Here is a 23,781-nt window from a genome sequence, read left to right as displayed (position 1 = left end):
ACATTGGGAATGGTCCCATTATCCTATATGGGAGCATTTTTGGAAATATTTTAGCTGCATAAAAGCCTTCAATTTTTCCTTTTGTGGTTAAGGGCTGTTTTTGCACTTCTTTTGTGCTGCACAGAGAGGTACTGCCACTGTTGAACAGAAGAGAGCCAAAGGTAGACTGCTTGTATGGGCTTAGCCTCCAGGACTGACAAGTGAAACAAGCTTCATCATGAGCTTAGTCATTTGGGGGAATATCTTCTAAGGAAGAACAGGAAGTGGCTGTTGTCTTCTCGGAGGTGTCACATGGCAGAAGGTAACATCAGGAGAGATGTCCTGAGATCTGAACTGTGAGACTTGAAAATTCCTTACTAAGAGTAGCTGGGGAATCTGAATAACTCAATAACACAATGTCTGGAGGTTGAAGGGAAGCCCTTCCAGGAACAAGGGAGTGAAGTAAAATATTTCTTTATAAAGCAAACCATTTGTAAAGCAATGAGATGTCTTGTTTAATTACATAATCTCAGTATATAAACAAATACAAATAACAATTTGTTTAATTAAGTATATTTTCTCATTTTAACCTTTCTAACTATGTGATCAATGATATCAATATTATTATCAGATTAAAGAGCTAAAATTGAGATTATAGACGCCAGTTTAACATGCACTCTGCTCTCTGATTTATTTCTGTACCCTATTTGGAGCTGCAAAATCATGAAAAGTTTGATTCAGTAAATTTAGCAATTATAAATGATTACAAAATCATGGGCTGTTTTGTTTTGTTTTTTAAGAGCTTGTCTAACAATCTCGAGATATTCTTAATTAAACTTGGAGACTTGAGAAAGAACTAAGATTTTTTGGTTACCACATTAAATCCCTGCACTATGCAATGACCACTTACTTACATCATGCTCTCTGTAGCTCTTTTTTAAAAAAATTATTGTGAAAAGTTTAAAATATTTAGAAGGATGCAAAGAATAATACAACAAACCCACTGAGAATTAATACATATTAGTATTTCATCCTTCTTTCTTAAGGTCTATTTTTATATTTATATACGTGGCATCATAGATATTTGAGGTCTTTCATTCAGTTCCAACTTCAAAAGTAACCACTGTCAGGACATTCCTTTGTGTTCTTCCAGCTAGCTATACTATATGTTCAGTAAATACATATCAGTGTAATATGTGGAACTATGATGCGTAGTTACCAAGCTTTAGCAAGCATCAGAATCCACTTCAGGGCTGGTTAAAACAGGGTGCTGGATGCTTCCCTCAAGAGATTCTGATTCACTAGGTCTGAGGTGGAGCCCAGGAAGTTGCATTTCCAACAAGTGCCCAGGAAATACTGATGTTGCTAGTCCAGGGGCCAGATTTTAGGAAATTATTAATTTTTACTTTAAGAAATGTTATCTGTATACCATCATATGTTTTAATTCAAAATTGTGTTGCCATGGTCTATCCATGTGAAACATATCTATATTCCATACTTCATTGATATTAGCTGCTCTAGAACAATTATGTATCCATTTCTCTATTGTTGATTATTCCCTTTTTCTCAAATTTTTGCTGTTATATAGAAGAATGCAATGGGCTTTTTTCTGCACATCTCCTATTGTATATATACCATGAAGCAAAATAGTTAAATATTAGCGATGTGCACTTTCAAACTTTGTAGATATCGTCCGACGGTCTTCAAGATGGTAATTCCAGTTTGGATGTCCCTCAGTGGTCTATAAAGGCTCTCAGTTTCCTTCACCCTCACCAACCCTTGGTTATGTCACTTTTTATTTTTGCATAATTGATTAAAATTATTGATGGTTCATTAATGTTTTAATCTGCATTTCCTAAATTTTCAATAAGATGGAACATCTTTTCATGTTTAGTGGTTATTCAGGTTTCTACTTCTATAAATTACATGTTCAAGTAGTTTGCCTCTTTATTTTGCATGTCATCTTTTTAATTTTTTTTATTTTAAATGAGCTCTTTCTGTATCCTCTTTACTAATTCTTAGAGATGTATGTACTATGAATAGTTTATTCTTCTAAAATCCTAGTAAGAGAAAACATTGATTTTTAAAAATGGCAAAAGATTTGAATATCAGTGTCACAAAAGAACATGTATGAGTGGCTAATATGGGTGTGGAGAGGTGTTCATCATCATTAGTTATCAGGGAAATTTACATTAAAATTCCTTGGGAGGTGACTATAAACCTATGGGGATGCATAACATTAAAAAGTCCATCAACATCAAATTTTGGAACAGATTAAGAACCACAGAAATTCTCATATATTGCTAACCAGAATGCAAATTGGTAAAACTACTTTGAAAAATCATTGGACACTTTTGATTAAAAGTAAACATGCACCTACTCTATGACCCAGCAATTCCACTCCTAAACTTCTGCCCAAGAAAAAATGAAGGCGTGTGTCTACCTAAGCTACACGTACAGATGTTCATGACAGGGTGATTACTAATAGCTCCAAACTGGAAACAACCCAATTATCCATCAGTGGGAGACAGATAAATAAACTATGCTTTATTTGTGTAGTAAAATGCAATCAATAATAAAAGAGAATGATTTACTGACAGATGTTTTTATGAATCTGAGAGACACAATACTGACTAAAAGAAGCTAGGCACAAAGGAAACCTATACTATATGATCCCTTTTATTAAAAGTTCACGAGTCATCAAGACAGCGACTATGCTGGGGAATGCAGGGCTTTGACTAAGCAAAGACCCGAGGGAAACTTCAGGGCTGCTGGAAGTATTCTCTGTCTGGAGTGGCTGTGCTGCATACACAGGTAAAATTCCTGAAACTGTATGCTTAGGATTTGTGTATTTTGCTATATGTGAATTATTCCTTGAGGGCATAAATTTTTAAAAAATAAATTAAAATGTCCAAAGCTCTCATTTTATTGAAATGTGAGTTGTAGAAGAAGAGAATTTCTTTGTGAGGGGAAATAACTGATAACTTTCGTTCATATAATAGAGAAATTTGTGTTTGATAATGACGGCTGGCATTTTGAAGATAATCACCGTAGGAATTAGAAACTATGCTTTCATGTAGTTTCTCCCAATGAAATGAGGCCAAAAAAAGGTAAAATATAAAGAAAAATGAACAGAATAAAAATCATTATTTCAGTTCTTACCTTAGGTGAAAACATGCTGAATTCTCCTAAGAAAAATAGATGATTAAATTTGTTTACAAGATGTAGTCTTACCTTACTTATAGGATGTAGCAAATGGGACCAGAAATGTTACTAGAAAAAAAAGGAGATAAGGGGGGGGGGGTGGAAAATGACAAAAGGAGACAGTGAACAACAGTCAAAAGGAGATACAATTTATAAAGAAAACACCAACCCTACACGTGTATTTACTAAACAACAAAGCAAATTATGTACATGTATGTATATATGTGTTCTCTATAAGTTATTGCCTTTCAGTTTTCATATATTAAAACATACATGTACCCTACATTTTAAAATACATGAAATATATGAAAATTGAAGGTGTTAACTTACATTGAATGAAGGTATAAGCTTATTTTACTGTTTTTCATAAGATTTCTGACAACATTTAACAGTTTGATTTATGATAAATGAAGCTGAAATACTTATTTTTGGGCTGAGCTTATTTGGATTAAAAATTACACCATTACTTCATAGAACTAACTATAGAATTATTTTGCACAAATGACTGTCAGTTTATTTGGGAAAATTCTAAAGGTGACCCGTGATAGCAGGTAACTTTTGACACAGAATGACCTGAAGGAAAAATGGTCCAGCTTCCTCTTATAAGCATCTGAAAAGGAATGAGATATTCCCTCCCTGCTCCAGGTCACTGTAGCCCCTCCAGCCGCCCTGACTAAACACACACTTCACACAGAGAGGACAGGGGACTTGGCCCCTGGAAGTAAGTAGCAAGGAAGACTTTGTTTCCTGTTGTTTGAATTTTTCTGGCTGCACTGGAGAATTCTCAGTTTCTGTTTTGGACAGTTTGGCTCCTAGCCCTAGACTATCTTAGAGGATGAGAGACTTCAGGACAAGGTAGGGGTGAGGCTGGGGCTGGCATCCCGTTCAGTGCTCAGTGGGGTGGCAGGGCTTCTCTGACTGCCAAGAACGTGCCTGGACCATTATCATGAAGCTTTGAGTTCTGGGGGACTGAATCTAGGGGAGCCCTTTGGTCAAGGCTGTGTGCAGATGAACTTGGACACTGCCACCTCTCCTCCTTGGCATCAATGTCCAGACTGTGATGGAGACCAGCACCGAGGGCGGCAGAATGTAGCCAAGGAACTTAGGAAATACAGTGAACCTCATCAACCATGGCTTGGAGTCAGATTAAATTTAATTTAGAAAAAAAAAATTTAAAACATGATGGTAAATTCATCCTTCTTACATTATGGTTTCAATTATCTTTTAATTACAAGTGACTGTGTGAGGTTTTTTATTTTTGTGTGTGTTTGTGTTTGTTTTTTTATTTTTTGCACATTTGCTTTTGTATACTTTTTCAGTGTAATTAGCACCAGTGCAAGGATCCACCTGGTGTGAAAAGAGCATGATTTGTAGCTCCATCCTGAGCATTTTTGATCTAGCCATTTGCATCATCAAGTTTTCATTTCAAATATTATTTTTAATCAGTGATCCAGTTCTGGCTTAAATAATCATTATTTCACCCCAACAGAAAAAAAAATTAAAGACAAAATAGATAAGAACAACATTAAATGCATAATGAATGCAAAATTTTGCATAATGTATTTCTACTCTGATAGATCTCATTATGCTAGACCAATGTGCCTGGGTCTTACTTGTGTTTAACAGAGCGTGGGGGTCCTTGTTCTGTAGCCTTGAACTTACTTGCACAGTTTTAAGTAGATGGACATGCACAGGCCTGAAGTCACAAAAGCTTAGTGCAGAACAGCAACCTTTTGGATCCACAACACATTTACACCAAGTCCAAATACAAGGGGGGACTTTGCAAATTCAGGACACACTTTAATTAAACTAAGACAGCAGGAGGGCTTTTATTTGAAGAGTTACACAAAAATGAGTTGTGACAAGCATAAATTACAACATCAGTAATACTCAGAAAATTTAGTGTAATTTAATATCCGTGGTTTTCTTTAACCATTTCGAAAGGAATTCAGAATATTTAAAAAGGAAAATTTCACGTGGAAAATTGGGAAGCCCAGAAATACTTCTGCAGAGTTCAAAGATGTTTTGAGGAGTAAGTTGAAAACTATTGATCTAGGGAACCCATCCTGTTCTCTGACCCTTTGAATCTATGTTTTAATTGAATTCATGTTATTATTCAGGGTCTTATAAAATGGTAGCTCTATGATTGACCTATTCCAAACTCAAGCAACTCATAGAGCAGACGTCTACATGGAGTAAGTTCTCATCCCCTGCAGTTGAATGTAGTGACAAGAACATTTCAGGGAACATATTACACTAGTGGAATTGGGTGGATCCCCATGGATTCCCTTAGGTAAGGGCATCTTAGGAATCATAATGAGAGAGAGGATAAGACTTTTTTCATTTAGCATCCTCAAGTGATTATTTTCCTCATAGAAAATCACCATAGGTGCTTCTCTGAATTATAAAAATATTGAATATTTTGGTGAATATTTTGCAATTCAGAGTATAATCATTCATTTCATATAGACACTGGCAGTGTGTTTGAAGGCAAAATTCACAAAAGGAAGATGGAATTATGTCAGGAGGACATCGTTTCCTTTTTTAAAATGGCTTTGTTGAGGTGTGATTGACATATAATAAGTTGCACATGTTGAAATTTTATAAGTTTTGACATGTTATGATGTGTTATCCTTTTTGTGCATTCATGTCATCCTTATCTTTATTCCTCTATAAGTAACATCTTTTTTTTTTCTGGATGTTTTTAACTTTTTTATCACTGATTTGAGTAATTGGATTATAGTATTTCTGGATGTCATTTATTTCCTGTTTATTGGGCTTGGGTTCTTTGAGCTACTCATATCTGCAGGTTTTCATCAAATGTGGAAAAATATCAGCCATTATTGCTTAATTTTTCTTTCTGTCTCTCCCTTTCTCCTCTTTCTGGGCACTTCCCTCTCACATACGTTAGGCCATTTGAAGATGTCCCGCAGTTCACTGATGGTCTGCTTTGCTGCTGCCATTCCCTTTTTATTCTGTTTCATTTTGCATCACTTCTATGGCTATGTGTCCAAGTTTACCAATTTTTTCTTGCATATCTAATCTGTCATTAATTCCATCAAGTGTAATTTTCTTCTGACACATTGTAACTTTTATCTCTAGATGTTTCTTCACACACATGTACTGATCAATACTCAGCTAAAAACTCAGGTGGAACCTTTTGATTACTTCCTGAGTTCTCTTTATATTCAGTTCTCTCCTCTCTGGTCCTCTGCCCAGTGAAATTTGATGGCATCGGTCTCCTAAGAGTCTTATCTCTGTTTTTGAAACTCAGAGTTTACCAGTCTTATCCTGTGTACCCCCTCCGTGCACCATGGAATGGAAACTCTCCAGGTAGTTAGCTGGAAAAATCATAGGCTAGCCACGGTTGTTTCCTGTCTTTTGGGAATCACTCTCCTTATTGCTTGATACTCAGTTTCTTGACATATGTTTCATATATTTTGTCTGTTTTCTGATTGTTTCAGGTGGTAGAATAGATCTGGTTCCTATTACTCCATCTTGGCCAGAGATGGAAATACAAATTATTCGGTTTTAATTTCCTTTCAAGCAGGCCAGTTTTGGATATGTGGCCCCAACACGTAAAGTGAAACTTAATTGTGTGTTTGAAAGCTTATGATTGAAGAAAATGGTTATATACAGCAAATATATAATGCTACCATTTATGGTAAATTTTTATTATTTAAAATATTTATATAAGTATTTAAACACACATACACATGTATATGTATGCATATTTGGGAGAATAATTGAAAAAAGACCCACAATTCTTTACCCTTCCACTCTTTTACAGTTCCTTCCATCAGAAGGAGTCTGTTTCCCCACCTTTTGAGTTAAAGCCAGACCTCTTATTTGCCTCAACTAATAGAATATGGCAAAAATGACAGTGAAGCGAGTTCTGCACCTTGACCTCAAGAGGTCTTGTGCAATTCTGCTCTCTGTAGGAACCCTGCATGAGAAAGAGTCCTGGATTGGCTTGATGGAAGATCAGAGACCACGTGAAGCCAAATTAGCCATTAGACTGGGGATCCCTACTCCAGGGCGTCCTCAGGTAGACTTCAGCTGACTACAGGTACATGGATGAGCCCAACCACGATCAGCCAATTCCTGCCAAATTGGCAGAAGTATAGAGTTGACCCAGAGAATTGTGAGCTAACCAATGATATTTGTTTTAAGCCATTACATTTTGGGGTGGTTCATTAAACATCAATAGTCAAGTGATACAGCATATTTATTATTTTTGATACAATGTATTTATTAATAGATGTATGCATTGCTAGATACTGGCCAACTTTAGCCATCATTGAATATTTCTGTCTAAGTAATTAGTATAGCATAGCCACACCATTTTGGTTAAATTCTAAATCTTTCATATAATGGTTAAGTTTCACCACCTTGAATAAAATTTTAAGTGTTTCTCTCAACACAAACTAACGTGCTTTTAAAGTGATATGTAGGGATCCTGAACATAATTTTTTTAACCGTCCACACTGTAAGTACAGTTTGCTTAAAAAATAAATTGAATATATGAGGATATTGATAGTTAAAGAGTAACTTTAACATTTTCTCATTTTTCATAAAAGTTTGTCATTAAATTCCTGCCTTCCAATTGCAGTTTCTTTGCTTTAAATTTTTTAATTTCAGGTTTTGTTATCAATAATTCATTTTAAGAAGATACAAAATTTAATTTGCACAAATTGCTCAGAAACATATCTGTTAAGAAGCTGCAGTAGTTCAAGGGCAAAACTGGAAAACTCCTGGCAAAAATGTGAAATCACTGGGCTGATGGTATGTGCGGGATTGTGAACTGGAGTCCTGCCAACATGTCTTCCAGCCATGAGAAGCTTTACCAAGGAGAATGACCCTGGCAACCACAACAAATAAGCCTTGTTTGCACACCTGGTAGGCTGGTGGGTTTTCTGCAAAAAAGGCTAGTTCATCAAATGTTTAATTAAACACAACATTTGGGGTGAGACCAACTTTTATTTTTAGAGAAAAATTGTGCCCGATCAATTTATCTACTCCTTTTAGAAAACAAAAGGGCAAGAAAAAACTTGGTAATAGGACTTACTTGTAGTTTTAAAAACCTGTTAAAAAAATGATGATTACGCCTTAGGTGGTACTGACTGGCAAGTCAGGGAGAGACTTCTGGGGGCTGGAATGTTGGTTTCTCTCACAGTCAAGGTGTTGGCTGGGCTGTTTCCCTCCAGTGGCTCTAGGGGAGATTGCATCCCATGCCTCTTCCAGCTCCTGACATTATTGGCATTCCTTTGTTGGAGGCCTCATCACTCCAGTCTGCCTCTGTGGTCACCTTGCCTCCCCTTTTGTGTCTTCTCCTCTGTATGTCTGTCTCAAAACTCTCTCTGCATCTCTCTTATAGAAATATGTGTGATTGCATTTAGGGTCCACCCAGATAAAGAAAGAGAATCTCCCCTTCTCAGAAGCCTTAGTATAATTGCATCTTCTGCCATATAATCAGGTTCTAGGGAATCAGGAAATAGACCTCTCCTTTTGGGGAACACCATTCAGTCCATTACACTAATTTTAAAGAAGAGTATAGGAGAATCTTCCTCTCTCCTAAAAAGTAAATTTGTTTGTTTGGTTCTGACTCTAGAACTTAGAGAAGCTTGAAGTGGACCTGGTGAGTGTGACTGAGGAGCCTGTGGCCGGCCGTGCTGAGATTTTAGATGGAGCTCTGCTTGTGGTGTTGCCATCAGTTAGTCTGTGGTCATGCTCCTCTTCCGTTATCTTCATACTTCAGGGACGCCTTGTTGAAAGTTGAGCCTGGTTGCTGGTGTGTTTCAAGGAATCAGAATAGGTCCTGTGCCCACACTTGGGCTAAAGAAATATGGAGACAGCTGTCTCAGACTTCCAGGGGTGGCCTCAACCAGAAGAGGGGGCTGATATTGGAGGATGGGGTTATTTTATGGGAATTCTGGGAAGAGAGAAAACCACTAGATGGATACATGAGGAAGGCAGGGAACAGGAATATAAAAGCTTGGAGTACCCATGAGGCCATGCCATGAAAGTCTCCAAAAAGTAGCTAGGGGGATGTTTGAGGTGAAAGGAGAGTGTAGTCACTTCCCCACAATATCCCAACAGGTTGATGGGCTCTCATGTCCTTACTCATAAGCCACTGTTATGATTCATAAAGTGAGCATAAGAAATATTACTCTTTGGGGATGAAGTGATGATTTCCTATGCAAAGCAAATTTTACCTTTGGTTCACTTCAACTAACATATGTTTGAATACATCAAAATATGACTATTATCAGAGAAAGGAGGCTTATTATTTGAAATAATGTAGCTTAATTTTTCATTTATCTGTGTAATTGGTTATGTGTCATTGGATCAACCATACACACCCTATTTCCTTTGTGGAAAAAAATATGCAATTTCACAATTGAGAGCAGTAGGCTCAGAGAACATGGGCACATCATGCTGGCTATTAATCCAGACCTACTGCAGGGCTGTCAAATGCAAAAATTGAATGGTGATGCTATGAGGAAATCGAAGCAGAAAGAAGCCAAACTCCTTTTGTAAAATTGAAGAAGGATGAAAAGGCAATTTGAATACAGAATTGACCCTGGCGAATAATTTGGCAAGATGTATTGGCTTCTTCTAGGAGTGGAGTTTACAGGCAGATTAAATGCAAAAGGCAGGAAATGGGCAGGAAGTGGATGTAAAGCACAAGACAGTGAGTCCTTTGTTTAAATATCATCATAATGTTATTTTTTTAGGTTTATGTGTCATAAGGGAAGAAGCAGTGATGCAAGTTGGCAATAGTCTATGCCAATATTTTCCATCTCCAAAATGTCAACACCAGTCAGGAAACAGCAGTTTCAGTCCCAGATGTCATGGACACGATATTGTGAATATAAGAAAATTTGAAAATACGTTGCGTATTGTAGATCTATGTTGCTGAGTTAGTCCAAGAGTATACAAATCCTAAAATTGGTACTTACAGTAAAAGGTGTCCAGGTCCATGTGATTTACACTTGGAGGGGTGGTGATGGGGAAGCCATTGCATGTTCTGGAGGTTGAGAATTCTACTCCATACCCACCACTGGCAGATTTCATGTAAACATCGCCTATCAACCCAGAATAACAAGGGAAAGGTTGGACAAAAGAGTCAACATTTATTGATCCCTGGTTATTTTCCAGGGATGTGCTAAAAACTGTCAGGTACAATATTTAATTTACTTCTCTCAGTATCGATAATTAGGGATAATCCCCTCATATTTTAATAAGTCAAGGTATAAAGGAGAAGAGAGAAGAAAAACTTGAATAAGTTCAGACAATAAATAAATTTGAGGCTTTCTGACTTTATGGAGACTTTGAATAACATGTTACTACCCCTGAAACCAGTAGAACACTTACTAGTTGAACAAATGAATAAAATTTTAATTTAAGATAATTGGTTCCTTACAAATATCCTTGAACTGCTCTCCTGCAAACTCCTCAAGGTGATAAACCTGCAAGGATTTCCTTACTCTCATCTGGCTGTTAGCTTGTCACTCTGGGTGTCACTGTTAAACAGTTAAATCACTGGTGTCCATGTGTTATTAATTATTCAGCCCTATTAGCAAAAATTTTGTTATCATGTACATATACTTCTATGTGTATACTATACTTATGTAAAAGTTTATAAATTAAATATATGACCCACTACAATAAAGTAGATTGTATATTATAAGCTCAAACAAAATAGAAATGTAAAAACTGGAAAAATATGATATAAATATTTAAACAATATTTATGTTTTCTATGCTATTTTATTATGTATTTCTGCCATTATATATTATTTGTTTTATTTATGAATGATGCACACATGGAAATATTTTTAGTAACAATGAGTTTGAATATTCCTCATTTTTTAAACTCTTGGCTTAGAACTTGTAATAGCAAAATTTTAAAGTTTTAACCTCAATTCAGTATATAATTTTATTTATACAAATACATTTTTAATACTTTTTGAAGTTTGCCACTCACTAAGGAAAGTGAACAAATCGTATGTGTGATCCAATGAATTATCACAAAGTGAACATACTCAGTCCCCAAAATAGAACAATCTCACATCTCAGAAGCTACTTTTTTTGACCTTTACAGAGACTATGTCTCCAGTCCTGTGCAAAAGGATATCTAATAGTATTTTCAATCCTTACATAAAGATATAGTACACGTTATCTTTTGTGAATAGTTTCTTTTGTTTGACTGCGTATTTATCTGATTCATCCAGTTTGTTGCACGAAGTGATAGTTCTCTTGTCTTTGTTGATAGTGCTTGCTTATGTGGATATTACCCAAATTATTTATTCATTTTAATGTCAAATGGCATTCAGCTTGCTTCAAATTTGGGGATATTACCAACAATGCTGCTATGACCATTTTAAAATATATCTTTTGTTGCACACACATTTACACTTCTGTTGAGTTCTAGGAGTATGATTGCTGGGTCATATGGTAAATATCTGTTGAATTTTGTAAGAAGTTGCCCAAAAGGTTTCCAAAGTGGTTATATCATTTTACATTTCCACCAGCAAATGTGTGAGAATTCCAATTGCTCTATATATGCACCAACATTTGATACTGCCATTCTGGATAATTTTAGGCAATCTGGTGTGTATGTAACAATAAATATTTTGATATGGTTTTATTTTGTATTTTTACAATGGTAATGAAACTGTACACTTTTTCATATGTTTAATAGCCCTTTGGATCATCTTTTTTTGTGAAATAATCATGTAGAAGTTTTGTCCTTTTTTCCACTGGATGGTTTGTTTGTTTGTTTAATTGATTTGTAAGAATGTTTATATTTTCTAAATGTAACTCCTTTGTGGATACAAGTTATTTATTTTTATTTATTTTTCAAAAATCTTTACCCATCCTCCAGCTTGCCTTTTTTATTCTCTTAATAGTGTGTTTTGATGAACAGAAATTTCTAATTTTAATTAATCCCCATTTTAGTCATCTATTTCTTTGTGGTTAGTGATAATTAAGTACTATTTATCCATCTACTTTTTTTATGGTTAGTAATTTTAGCTTAAGAAATGATTTCCTATACCAGTCACATAAAGACATTTTCTTGTATTACATTACAGAAGCTTTGCTGGTTACCATTTATATTTTCTTCTACCATCATGATCAGCCTGGAATTGATTTTCTGTAGATGATAATAGGGGAAAGTTTGCATTTATATATATATATTTTTTTTTTCAGTTCACCCAGAGCCACTAATTGAAAAACTATCCTTTATCTGTGACTCTGCTGTGTCGCTTTTGTCATAAATCAGTTGTAATGCACGTGCTTGTTTTGGGGGCTTTAAATTTTGTTCCATTGATCTATTTGTCTGTCCTTCAGACAATCTCACTTTGATTTATTTACTGGGGTTTTATCTTGATAACTGGTAGTGTAAGTTGTCATACCTGGGAGTTTGATCTTCCGGATGGTTGGCCTCTCTTGTCCCTATACACATATACATTTTAGTATCAGCTTGTTAACTTCCCCCCAAAATGTGGCAGCATTTAAAGGAAACTAGATTAATTTCATTGGACCTATATATTAATTTCAGGAGTATTAACATCTTAATAGTGTTCTCTTTAAATATAATAAAATAAAGTTTTTTTGAAGGATTTCTTTAGTTTCTTTAGATTTTTTTTTCTGTAGAGGGTTTTTAAAGCCTTCATTAGATTTTTAATAAGTGTTTGATTTTTAATGCTATTATAAAGTGTATCCTTTTTTGTAAGTAAGTAAATTTCAGAATTCATTAGCACTTTGGTAAAAATACCTGTGCTTTTGAACAGTAACAACCAAAAAGTATGTGCTACATGAATAAAACCTTAAATACACCAGAGTGTGAACATATAGAATCAATCTCATGATCTCCTCCATCACAGAGAGGAAGCTAATTTAACAGGAATTATATAGAATCTTCAGTATCTAAATAAAATATATTAATTAAAATTATTTTCTAATTGTTTCTTGATGAAATATAGGATTTAAATGATTCTCTAAATTGATCTTGTATACAGTGACCTTACTTTTTTGGGACCTTGTTATTTTTATTTTTAATACAAAGAGTTTTTATTTTGGGTTTTCTACATACACAATAATTTCATCTACAAATAATGACAAACTTGTTCCTTCATTTCATGTTCTTTCTTTCTTTTTATTTTTCCTTTACTGTGCTGGGTAGGCCTCCAGTACAGTATATATTGGGAGTTGTAATAGTATTGTTGGGGAGGAAGATATTTTCCTCTGTCCTTCTAGGTTCTTCTGGCTGATCTAAAAATTCAATTGGAATGAGACAGATTAACAGGGAAAAAAATCAAACAAAATTTCAATAACATGTATACACAGAGATACTGAGGAGAACCAAGTAACTTGCCAAAATGGCCAAAGCCCTCACCTTAAATACCATCTTAAGCTAAAGACAAAAAGTTGTTGATGGTGGGGAGAGTCATTTCTGAATAGTGACCAGGAAAAGCACAGTAAACTAAGTCCTTGCTTTCTCCATCTAGAGGTTCTGGTGATCCTCCTCTTCCTGGTACATCCAGGGAGACATCTTTCCATCCAGGAAGATATCCTTACAAATGGAGATTTCCCTTATATATGCAAATGTTTCTTACAAAGGGATAACTCCTACTCAGTTTTCAGAGTTTACCCCACGTCTACTGTTTCTTAGAAAATAATGAATATGAATACGCCAGAGAGACCTATTGGGGGTGGCAAATCCTGCTTCCCTACAGGTGTCTTTGTCTCCTTCCTAATATCATAGGAAAGCAGCTTGTTTACATTTCCTTTATCAGATTAAGACAGTTCACTTCTATCCCTAGTTGCCAATGATTTTTTATTGTGAATATTGAGCTTTAGCAAATGCTTTATTCTTTATTTTTTCCACATGGTAATGAATAATATTGATTGAGCTTTGAATTTCTTGAAATAACCTCCAACTTGTCATGATGTATTATTACTCTAACTGTATTTTGCTAGGTTTTGGTTGTTAATTTTTTTTAGGTTTGCATCAATGTTCATGAGGGAAATTGTCTTATAATTTTTCTTTCTTATAATGTCTCCAGTAGGCTTTGGTATTAAGGTTGTTGGTTACATTGAAGCCAGGTGACTACACTCTCTTTCTATTATCTGGAATAATTTGTGTAATAATGGTCTTATTTCTTCCTTAAACATTTGGTAGAAATCAAAGGTAAATCAATTTGGAGTCCAAAAGTTATTTTTTGTGTGTGTGGAAAGTTTTTAATCACATATTAAAATTTAAAAAAAAGACAACTATCAGGCTCTCAAACTCAGAGTTGGTAAGATTTATTTTTCCAGGAGTTTACCCAGTGTATTTAAATTTTCAAAAAAATTTTGCCACACATTTGCAGCAATGTGAATGAACTTGGAGGACCTTATGCTAAATAAAATAAGTCAGACAGAGAAAGACAAATACTATGTGATATCACTTACATGTAGACTCTAAACAAACAAACAAACAAACAAAAAACCCACAACAGACTAATGAATATAACAAAAGCAAAACGGACTCACAGATGTAGAGAACAAACTAGTGGTTACAGTGGTGGGGGAGCAATATAATGGTGGGGGTGTATAAGGTACAAATTATTGGGTGTAAGATAGCTCAAGGATGTACTGTACAACATGAGGAATATAGCCAATATTTTGTAATAAATATAAAGGGGAAGTAACCTCTAAAATTTGTATAAAAAATTAAAAATTAAACAAAAAAATGAAGACACAGAGAACAGAGTGGTTACCCAATGGGAAGAGGTGGGGGAGTCAGAGTCACATCAAATGGATAAAGGGGATCAACTTAATGGTAAGAAATGAAAACTAAATTTTTGGTGCTGAGAACACTGTAGTGTACTCAGAAGTCAAATATAATATTCTCCACATGAATCTATATGATATTATAAACCAATGTCACTACAAGTAAAAAGAGAAAAAAAAAAAAAGAAACAAAACAAAACAAAACTTTGCCACAGAGTTCTTTGTAACATCCTTCCATTATTCTTTACTTATAATGGTGTCTTGATCTTCATTCTGCATGTTGGCGCTTTGTGCCCCTTTCTTAGTTTCTTCATCTATTTTGCCAGAGGTTCATCAATTTCATGTTCTTTCCCAAAAAGCAGCTTTGTCTTGGTTGATCCTTTCTATTTTATATTTACTTCTCATTTCTTTAATTTCTTCCTCAATCTTTATTTCTTTCTCCTTTTTTTCAGTTTAATTTGCTATTCTTTTCTAGCTTCTTGACATCAATGTTTAGATAATGGATTTTCAGTTTTTCTTCTCTGTATATATGTCTGTAAATTTTCTCTAGTTTGAACTATGTTCCACAAGTTCGATTTGTCTTATTTTTATTATTATTCATTTAAGAATACTTCATTTTCCATTTACTCATTTATAACTTAGGAATCAGTACTTAATTTCCACTATCAAAGGAAACTTCTAATTTTGTTTATTTGTTTGTTTGATGTGGCTATTGAGTTCCAGCTGAATTCTGTTCTGACCAGAGAACAAACTGAACGTGTGATTCCAATTCCATGAAATTTTCTTCAATTTGTTTTACGGCCAAGCATATGATCCATTTTAATACATGTTTTGTGTACACTTGAAATAATATTGATTAAGATGTTATTGATTATAGTATTCTAAACATGACAATGAGGTCAGATATACTGATCAAATTGTTTACCTTTCAATATTCTTACTAGTTTTTTGTCTGTTCTATCATATACTGAGAGTTTTATCAAAACCTTACTATGAGTGTGTATTAGTCTATATTCTCTTTTACTTCTGTCAAAATTTCCCTGTATATCTTGAAGCTGTATTATTAGGTACCTGGTACCATCCCATTCATTACAAAGTTTTATGAGCATTATAAAGTTTTGAATCTTTCAGAGAATATAATCTATAAATCAATGTGACCAGGAACACATAAAACTACACTCAAAACTACACATAATAATGAATGTTTACAACTAAATGGGGACCAAAGTCAGCCTCTCTGAATCCTGAATCTCCCTCTTTTCCCTCATGAACTAACAGACATGTGATCCACTGTCACATGGACGAATAGACGATTCCAGCATCAATCTATGTTTTAGAGTTTAGTATTTAGAATTTTATATTTTTCTGTTTTAAATTTTAAAATCATTATTCAAAGGCCCTCTCTAATTTTAACTTTAGTTTTTTGTCTTAAATATTTTTTGGACCCATTTTAATATAATTATAACTGGCTTCTTTGGTTAACATTTTCCTAATATATTTTTGCCTCATATATTTGTTGTGTAAAAGGGGGTAGTTATTAAAGGGCTCAGGAAAATAATAAAACCTTAGTGTAAGAAATACACCCTAGCTTCAGTGGAAAACAATCCAAGAACTAGAAAGCTACTGGGATATGGGTGTCTCCCTTTCCCAGGGTTTGCATTCCCTTATCTTTGCTCTGTTCTGCTTACTATCTCTGTAATTCCTCCAAATATTTTAGAGCCCAACATGGCTTCCATGTCTATCTCTCTCATGAATTTTCTATGTCCCCTTTTTAGTATCTTCTGGGTTGATCTAGTGTACCTTATTTAAACTAGGTATTAAGTATCAGCTTTCTGCTCAAGAAATGAGCACCATCTCTAGTACAATACATGAATTATGGTGTATAGGCTATAGCCCAATGGGGACTCAATAATCAGTCTTCCAGGAGGCAATAACAAATGCCCTGCCAACTGTCAGTGATCACTGGATCTATGTCAGTGATCACTGGATATACAACTATTGCAAAAGGGTATAACAGAAGGCTTAACATGGTCCATAATTTCAAAACGTCATTTTATTTTTTATTTTATATTCAATTTATTTAAACTAAAAGAAAATAAAACATACAGTTCACCCATTTCTCCACCCCCACCACCCCCCGCCTCTGGAAACAATAAATCCATTCTCTGTATCTATGAACTTAGTTTAATATGTCTATATCTATATCTCTATCTCTATCTATCTATCTATCTATCTATATCACAATTTATTTATCCATTCATCTATCTATGGACAATTAGGTTATTTCCATACCTTGGCTGTTGTAAATAATGCTGCAATAAAAATGGAGGTGCATATATCTTTTCAAATTCATGTTTTTGTTTTCTTTAGATAAATACCCAGAAATGCAATTGCAGGATCATACTATAGTTCTATTTTAAATTTTGTGAGACATCTCCATACTGTTTTTCATAGTGGCTGCACCAATATACATTCTCACTCACAGTGCACATGAATTCTCTTTTCTCCACATCCTCACCATGCTTGTTATTTCTTGTCTTTTTGATAATAGCCGTTCTATCAGGTGTAAGGTGATATCTCATTATGGTTTTGATTTGCATTTCCTTAGTGACTAATGATGTGGAGCATGTTTTTATGGGTCTGTTGTTCACCTATATGTCTTTGGGGAAATGTCTATTCAGAAATTCTGCCCATTTAAAAAAATTAAATTTTTTTCTTTCTTTCCTTTTTTTTTTTTTTTTTGCTATTGAGTTGTATGTGTTCTTTATATATTTTGGATATTAGCCCCTTTAGAGACTATATGATTCACAAATATTTTCTCCTATTCTCTAGGTTGGCGTTTTATTTTATTGATAGTTTCCTTTGCTGTGGCAAAGCTTTTAATTTTGATGTAGTCCTGTTCATTTAATTTTGCTTTTGTTGATTTTCCTTTTAGTGTCAGAATCAAAAAATCTTCACCAAGACTTATGTCAGAGATCTTATTGTCTATGTTCTCTTCTAGGATTTTTATTATTTCAAATCTTACATTCACGTCTTTAAATCATTTTGAATTAATTTTTGTGTTTGGTGTAAGATAGTGGTCTTTTTATTTACTTGGGTATTCTTCAGTTCTTTTATTGTCTTATAGTTTTCAATATAAGCCTAATAAAATTAGTTTGGGAGAGTTCTTTTCTAATTTTGGGAAAACTTCAGAGGAATTGGTATTAATTCTTTTTTAAATGTTTGATAAAACTTATTCATGATCTAGTCCCAGACTTTTGTTTGTTGCAAAGTTTTTGCATACTTTTCTTACTATGTTTATTATATATTTGCATATATTCAAAATCTGATACCTGAGGGTCTGGCTTCCAGAAATGAAGGAAGAGAAATATGTCCCAGACGAAAGAATAAGATAAAACAGTGAAAAAACCCTAATGAAATATAAATAACTAATTTACATTATGAAGAGCTCAAAGTCATGGTGATAAAGATGCTCAGTCAACTAGGGAGAAGAATGAATGAACACGAGGAGAACTTCACAAAGAGATGGAAAATATAATAAAGTACTAAATGGAAGTCACAGAGCTGAAGAATACAATAACTGAGCTGAAAAATGCACCATGAGGGTTCAACAGCAGACTAGATAAAACAGAAGAAAGGATCAGTCAACTCAAAGACTTTTGAAGTCAATCCACCAAAGCAGCAAAAATTTGAAACGATGACAAAAAGCGAAGATAGCTTAAGGGAATTATGGGACAACCTGAAACAGACTAACATTTGCATCACAGGACTACTAGGAGGAGAAGAGAGTGGGAAAGGGGAAGAAAATTTATTTGAAGAAATAATGGCTGGAAACCTTCCTAATATGGGGAAGGAAACAGACATCCAGGTCCAGGAAGCACAGAAAGTTTCACATAAGGGGAACCCTAGGAGACCCACACCAAGACACGTGATAGTTAAAATGTCAAAAGTTAAAGAAAAGAGAGAATATTAAAAGCAGCAATAGGAAAACAACTTGTTACATACAAGGGGATCTCCACACGACTAACAGGATTTTTCAGGAGAAACTTTTCAGGCCAGAAGGAAGTGGCATGATATATTCAAAGTGCTGAAAGAAAAAAAAAAAAAAAAAAACTTCCCACCAAAAAGACTCTACCCAGCAAAGTCAGCATTCAGAACAGAGGGAGAGATGAAGAGTTTTCCAGACAAGCAAAGGCTAAAGGAGTTTATTTCCACTAAACCAGACTCACAAGAAATGATACAGGAAGTTCTTTAAGCTGAAAAGAAAGGGTGCTAATTAGTAAGAAGAACACATATGAAAGAATAAATCTCACTGGAAAGGTAAACATGTAGTAAAGGCAGGGGATTAATCCCTTATAAAGCTGGAATAAAGGTTAAGATTCATAAACTACAAGATAGTTCATAAAGCCCCCAAATTCTAGTTCCTCTTGAAAAATCCGAAATCCTGACATCAGCAGAACTGCATTCCTGCCCAGAAATAATAACTGTGCTTAATCAAGCTGGTTTCCCCTTTCTAGAGCAGACCTGGGATTTGCCCTTTGCCACTTAGCCCAATTCTTTGTAAAGGTGCTTTTGAGTTTGAGATCCTTGAAAAATCTGACCATAAACTCTTCTCGTTTCGAGGGCAAGTACTTTCTATGAATTATCTTTAATTGCAGCGTGCTGCAGACTATTTAGACCACATTTGGTGACTAAATCAATGTCAGTGAAATAGTTAAATTAGAGCTTTAAAAATTATCTTTATATATCCCAAACTTTATTGCTGTTAAAGTGGATTCTTTGTAATTAATGCCTGAACTCCACAGATGCCCAACACCTCAATTTATCCAATAATTTCTTCTTAAATTAAACTTTTGAAAAAAAATAATTAGAGGTGCTAGCAAGTAGCAAAACTGACTGTGAGCAAAATTGGCTTTTTTTTGTCTGGTGAAGAAAGGTAATTAGCAAGAAATGGCCAACAGATGAGATGCAGAAAGACAAATCTGGGAACAGGAAGACTCTCTCACCGAGAAGCAAAGATCCTGGGATCATCGCAAAATGATTTCATTACAAATCCCAGCAAATGCTGGTAAGAGTTTCCTGAGACAAGTAGTTAAAGCAGGTCCCAGGTGTAAAAAGGAAATGCTTTACTTAGTAAAATTGGAAGGATAGAAAACCATAGAGTTTTATAAGTCAGTATTTTGCCAATCAGTGAACACTTCAATTTAATTTAAGGCTTTTTTAAGTCCTTGAACTTGTTTTAATGCAGAAGCGATTAAAAATTGCTAGGACACTCACAGGCCATCGACAGAGACGCCTCAGTTCCACAACTCAGCCAGACACAAATAAATAAGACATCTGTGTCCAAAAGTTTGACTTTCACTCTCTGTATTGGATGAACCTGACAGTAAATGCTCCTTCAGAAGAGTCTGACCTCAGAAGACTCTGGAACTTGTGGAGGCTGGGAAACACTAACAGGATTTATATGTACTGATAGGAAAGGGCCACTCAGCACCTGGTGATAACACCACATTCAATCAAAGGAAATTAAATTCTAACAGGATTAAAGGAGTCAGCAGTTAATACATAGGAGCAAGATTTCCCCCAAGCTGACATGCACATTGAAAGCCTATCTTATATGGGAGAAACTGCTAAGAACATGACACAATGCATTAAGGAAAGAGGCAGCTGAAAATGTATGCAGAAATTCTAGGTTTTCATTCTCATATGGCAACACAGATTAGGTCTGAATCTCCTAAGATTTATTTCCCTGTTTTCTAGTAGTGAATGCAAAAACACACATTCATCTAACCCTGTGGAACCAACCCAAATAAAATTATAGATCAAGTCTGTAGTGTGACTATCACACATGCACACACACATACACTAAAACAATAAAAGAAATGTTCTAAAATATAAAATATGGAAATCATGAGTACACTGTGTTATCCCAAATCAAAGCTCTTTAGTACTTTGTGTTTGTGGCTCAGAAATCTAGCTGTTCTCTCTCAACACATCTGTCCTTCTCAATTTGCAGTTTTTCTAAAATTCAAAGGAGATGCCCACAGCTTATGCAAATCAAGGATCAACTCTTCCTTACCAGCAGTTATAAGGCACTTGCCTTTTTCCCCCAAAACTCTCTCTATCCCTGAGAAGAAATATACCTGTCCTTTACGGGCACTGCCTCTTTGTCATCTTGCTTCCTGCTTAAATGCAATGTCAAACAAAGGACCCTGCTTCTCTGTGGTGGCTTCTTTCTCCTTGTAAAAATTGATTCTAGGCAGTTAGATGCTCTAGCTGTCAAAAAGCAAGCAGAGAGCGGCGAAGGCCCAGGCTAAAGGACAAGCTTTCCTCCAGAGAGGCCATGCCTCGGCTGAAACGTGTCTCTCCCTGCAGACAATGGTGCCCCGTCAGCCCTCTCTAGAGGCTTGTTTTGCTCGGATCCTGTATTTCTCAGAGTCCAGGAAGGAAACTGGTCTTTGTCATAGATTAATTGCGTTCATGGACCTCTCTGACTCTAAGCTCAATTAGATCATATGACTTATTTTGATCAATAGGATGTCAGCAAGCTTTCATGCAAGAGGCTCAAAAAGTGCTTGTGAATTGGGGTTACTTCTCTTGCTCTCTGTAACTTTTGTGTGAACAGGTCTAGGCAAGCCTGCTGGAGGATGGAAAGGCATGTAGAGGAGAGCCAAGTCAATCCACTGGGTCATCCTAAATTAGTCAATAGCCAATGATACCCACTTAGGTGATGCACCGAACCAAGACCAGAGGACATCTTTTACAATCCACAAGCATGAAAGCTTTGTTTCTCTGTGGATAATCTCTTAATTTCCTTCATGGGGCCAGACCTTCAGAACCAGAACTGTGGCTGAATAATCTTCCCAGTAGGAGAAAATATTCTTCTGGTGAGAGGGAGATGGGGGAGACATCTCTAAAAGTCTTCTCTAGTTACACCTGGGCATTTTCCTTTATAAATTGCTAAATGCAATAAAGAATAAATGTGATTAAATAATTAGGCATTCACTCTGCTTAGATTAGCCTGCAATAGGATATATTACTAAGTGTGATATTGTAAGATTCGATAGGGCCATTTCCATTTCTCTTTGGAAGATTTTTCTTCTAAGAATTGAGATGATTCAAGAAGCACAAATGTATACTGAGGGCTGTATATACATAAGTTGTTCTAAAATAATCAGGTTGGAGATAAAATTAACTTCTTTTAAAGTTGCTGATTCACCTTTATGAAAAAAATCAATTGTGTGATAGAATCCAATCTGTTATTTTTATAAAATGTACATTTTACATGTATAAAAAAAAGAGTTCTAGCTGGAAGTTTAAGTTTTATTGATAATTTCCTATCCTTGAAATATGGTCATATTGTATTAAAACAATTCCACCTACATGTTTTTATAAGTGATACAACCGAAACACAAGGGCATGGAAAATTTGAGTGTAAAAATATGGGGAAAATGTACGAAGCAAATATGAACCAAAAGAAGTTGGGTATACTTATATTAAAATAAAATTTAAAAGACCTTAAAATAAAACAGGGTTAGTGATAGAAATGGTTTTTGCACAATAATAAAAAATTAAAAGAGGAAAATACAAAATTCTAAATTTGTATAAACCTGAAAAATAGCCCCCACAAAAATACATTTCTGATAGATTGAGGACTTACATTTAAAATGCAAACTAATGATGACCATTCTGACTGCTGTGAGGTGATACCTCATTGTAGTTTTGATTTGCATTTCTCTGATAATTAGTGATATTGAGCATTTTTTCATGTGCCTGTTGATCATGTGTATGTCTTCCTTGGAGAACTGCTTGTTTATGTCTTCTGCCCATTTCTGGATTGGGTTGTTTGTTTTTTTTCTTATTAAGTCATATGAGCTGCTTATATTTTCTGGAGATCAAGCCTTTGTTGATTTCCTTTGCAAAAATTTTCTCCCATTCCATAAGTTGTCTTTTTGTTTTACTTATGGCCATCATTCAAAAATCTACAAATGACAAATGCTGGAGAGACTGTGGAGAAAAGGGAACCCTCCTACACTGCTGGTGGGAATGCAGTTTGGTGCAGCCACTGTGGAAAACAGTATGGAGATTCCTCAAAAGACTAGGAATAGACTTACCATATGACACAGGAATCCTGCTTCTGGGCCTATATCCAGAAGGAACCCTATTTCAAAATGACACCTGCACCCCAATGTTCATAGCAGCACTGTTTACAATAGCCAAGACATGGAAACAGCCTAAATGTCCATCAACAGATGATTGATAAAGAAGAGGTGATATATTTACACAATGAAATACTATTCAGCCATAAAAAATGACACCATAATGCCATTTGCAGCAACATGGATGCTCCTGGAGAATGTCATTCTAAGTGAAGTAAGCCAGAAAGAGAAAGAAAAATACCATAAATACAAAACAGAAATAAACTCATAGACATAGAATACAAACATGTGGTTGCCAAGGGGGTTGGAAGGGATAGACTGGGATTTCAAAATTGTAGAATAGATAAACAAGATTATACTGTATAGCACAGAGAAATATATACAAGATCTTATGGTAGCTCACAGTGAAAAAATGTGACAATGAATATATATATATGTTCATGTGTAACTGAAAAATTGTGCTCTACACTGGAATTTGACACAACATTGTAAAATGATTATAAATCAATAAAAAATGTTTAAAAAAAAGCAAACTAAAATATTTGGAAAGATATATCTATACCTTAAGTGAGTCACAAAGTGCTAAGCATAAAAGCAGATAGATACATTTGACCAGACTAAATTAAGAACTAGTTATCATATACATAGGAGACAAA

This window comes from Camelus ferus, chromosome 19, assembly GCF_009834535.1.
Source record: "Camelus ferus isolate YT-003-E chromosome 19, BCGSAC_Cfer_1.0, whole genome shotgun sequence".
Lineage (NCBI taxonomy): Eukaryota > Metazoa > Chordata > Mammalia > Artiodactyla > Camelidae > Camelus > Camelus ferus.
The sequence above is the reverse complement of the archived record's forward strand: the minus strand, read 5'-3'. Positions refer to the sequence as shown.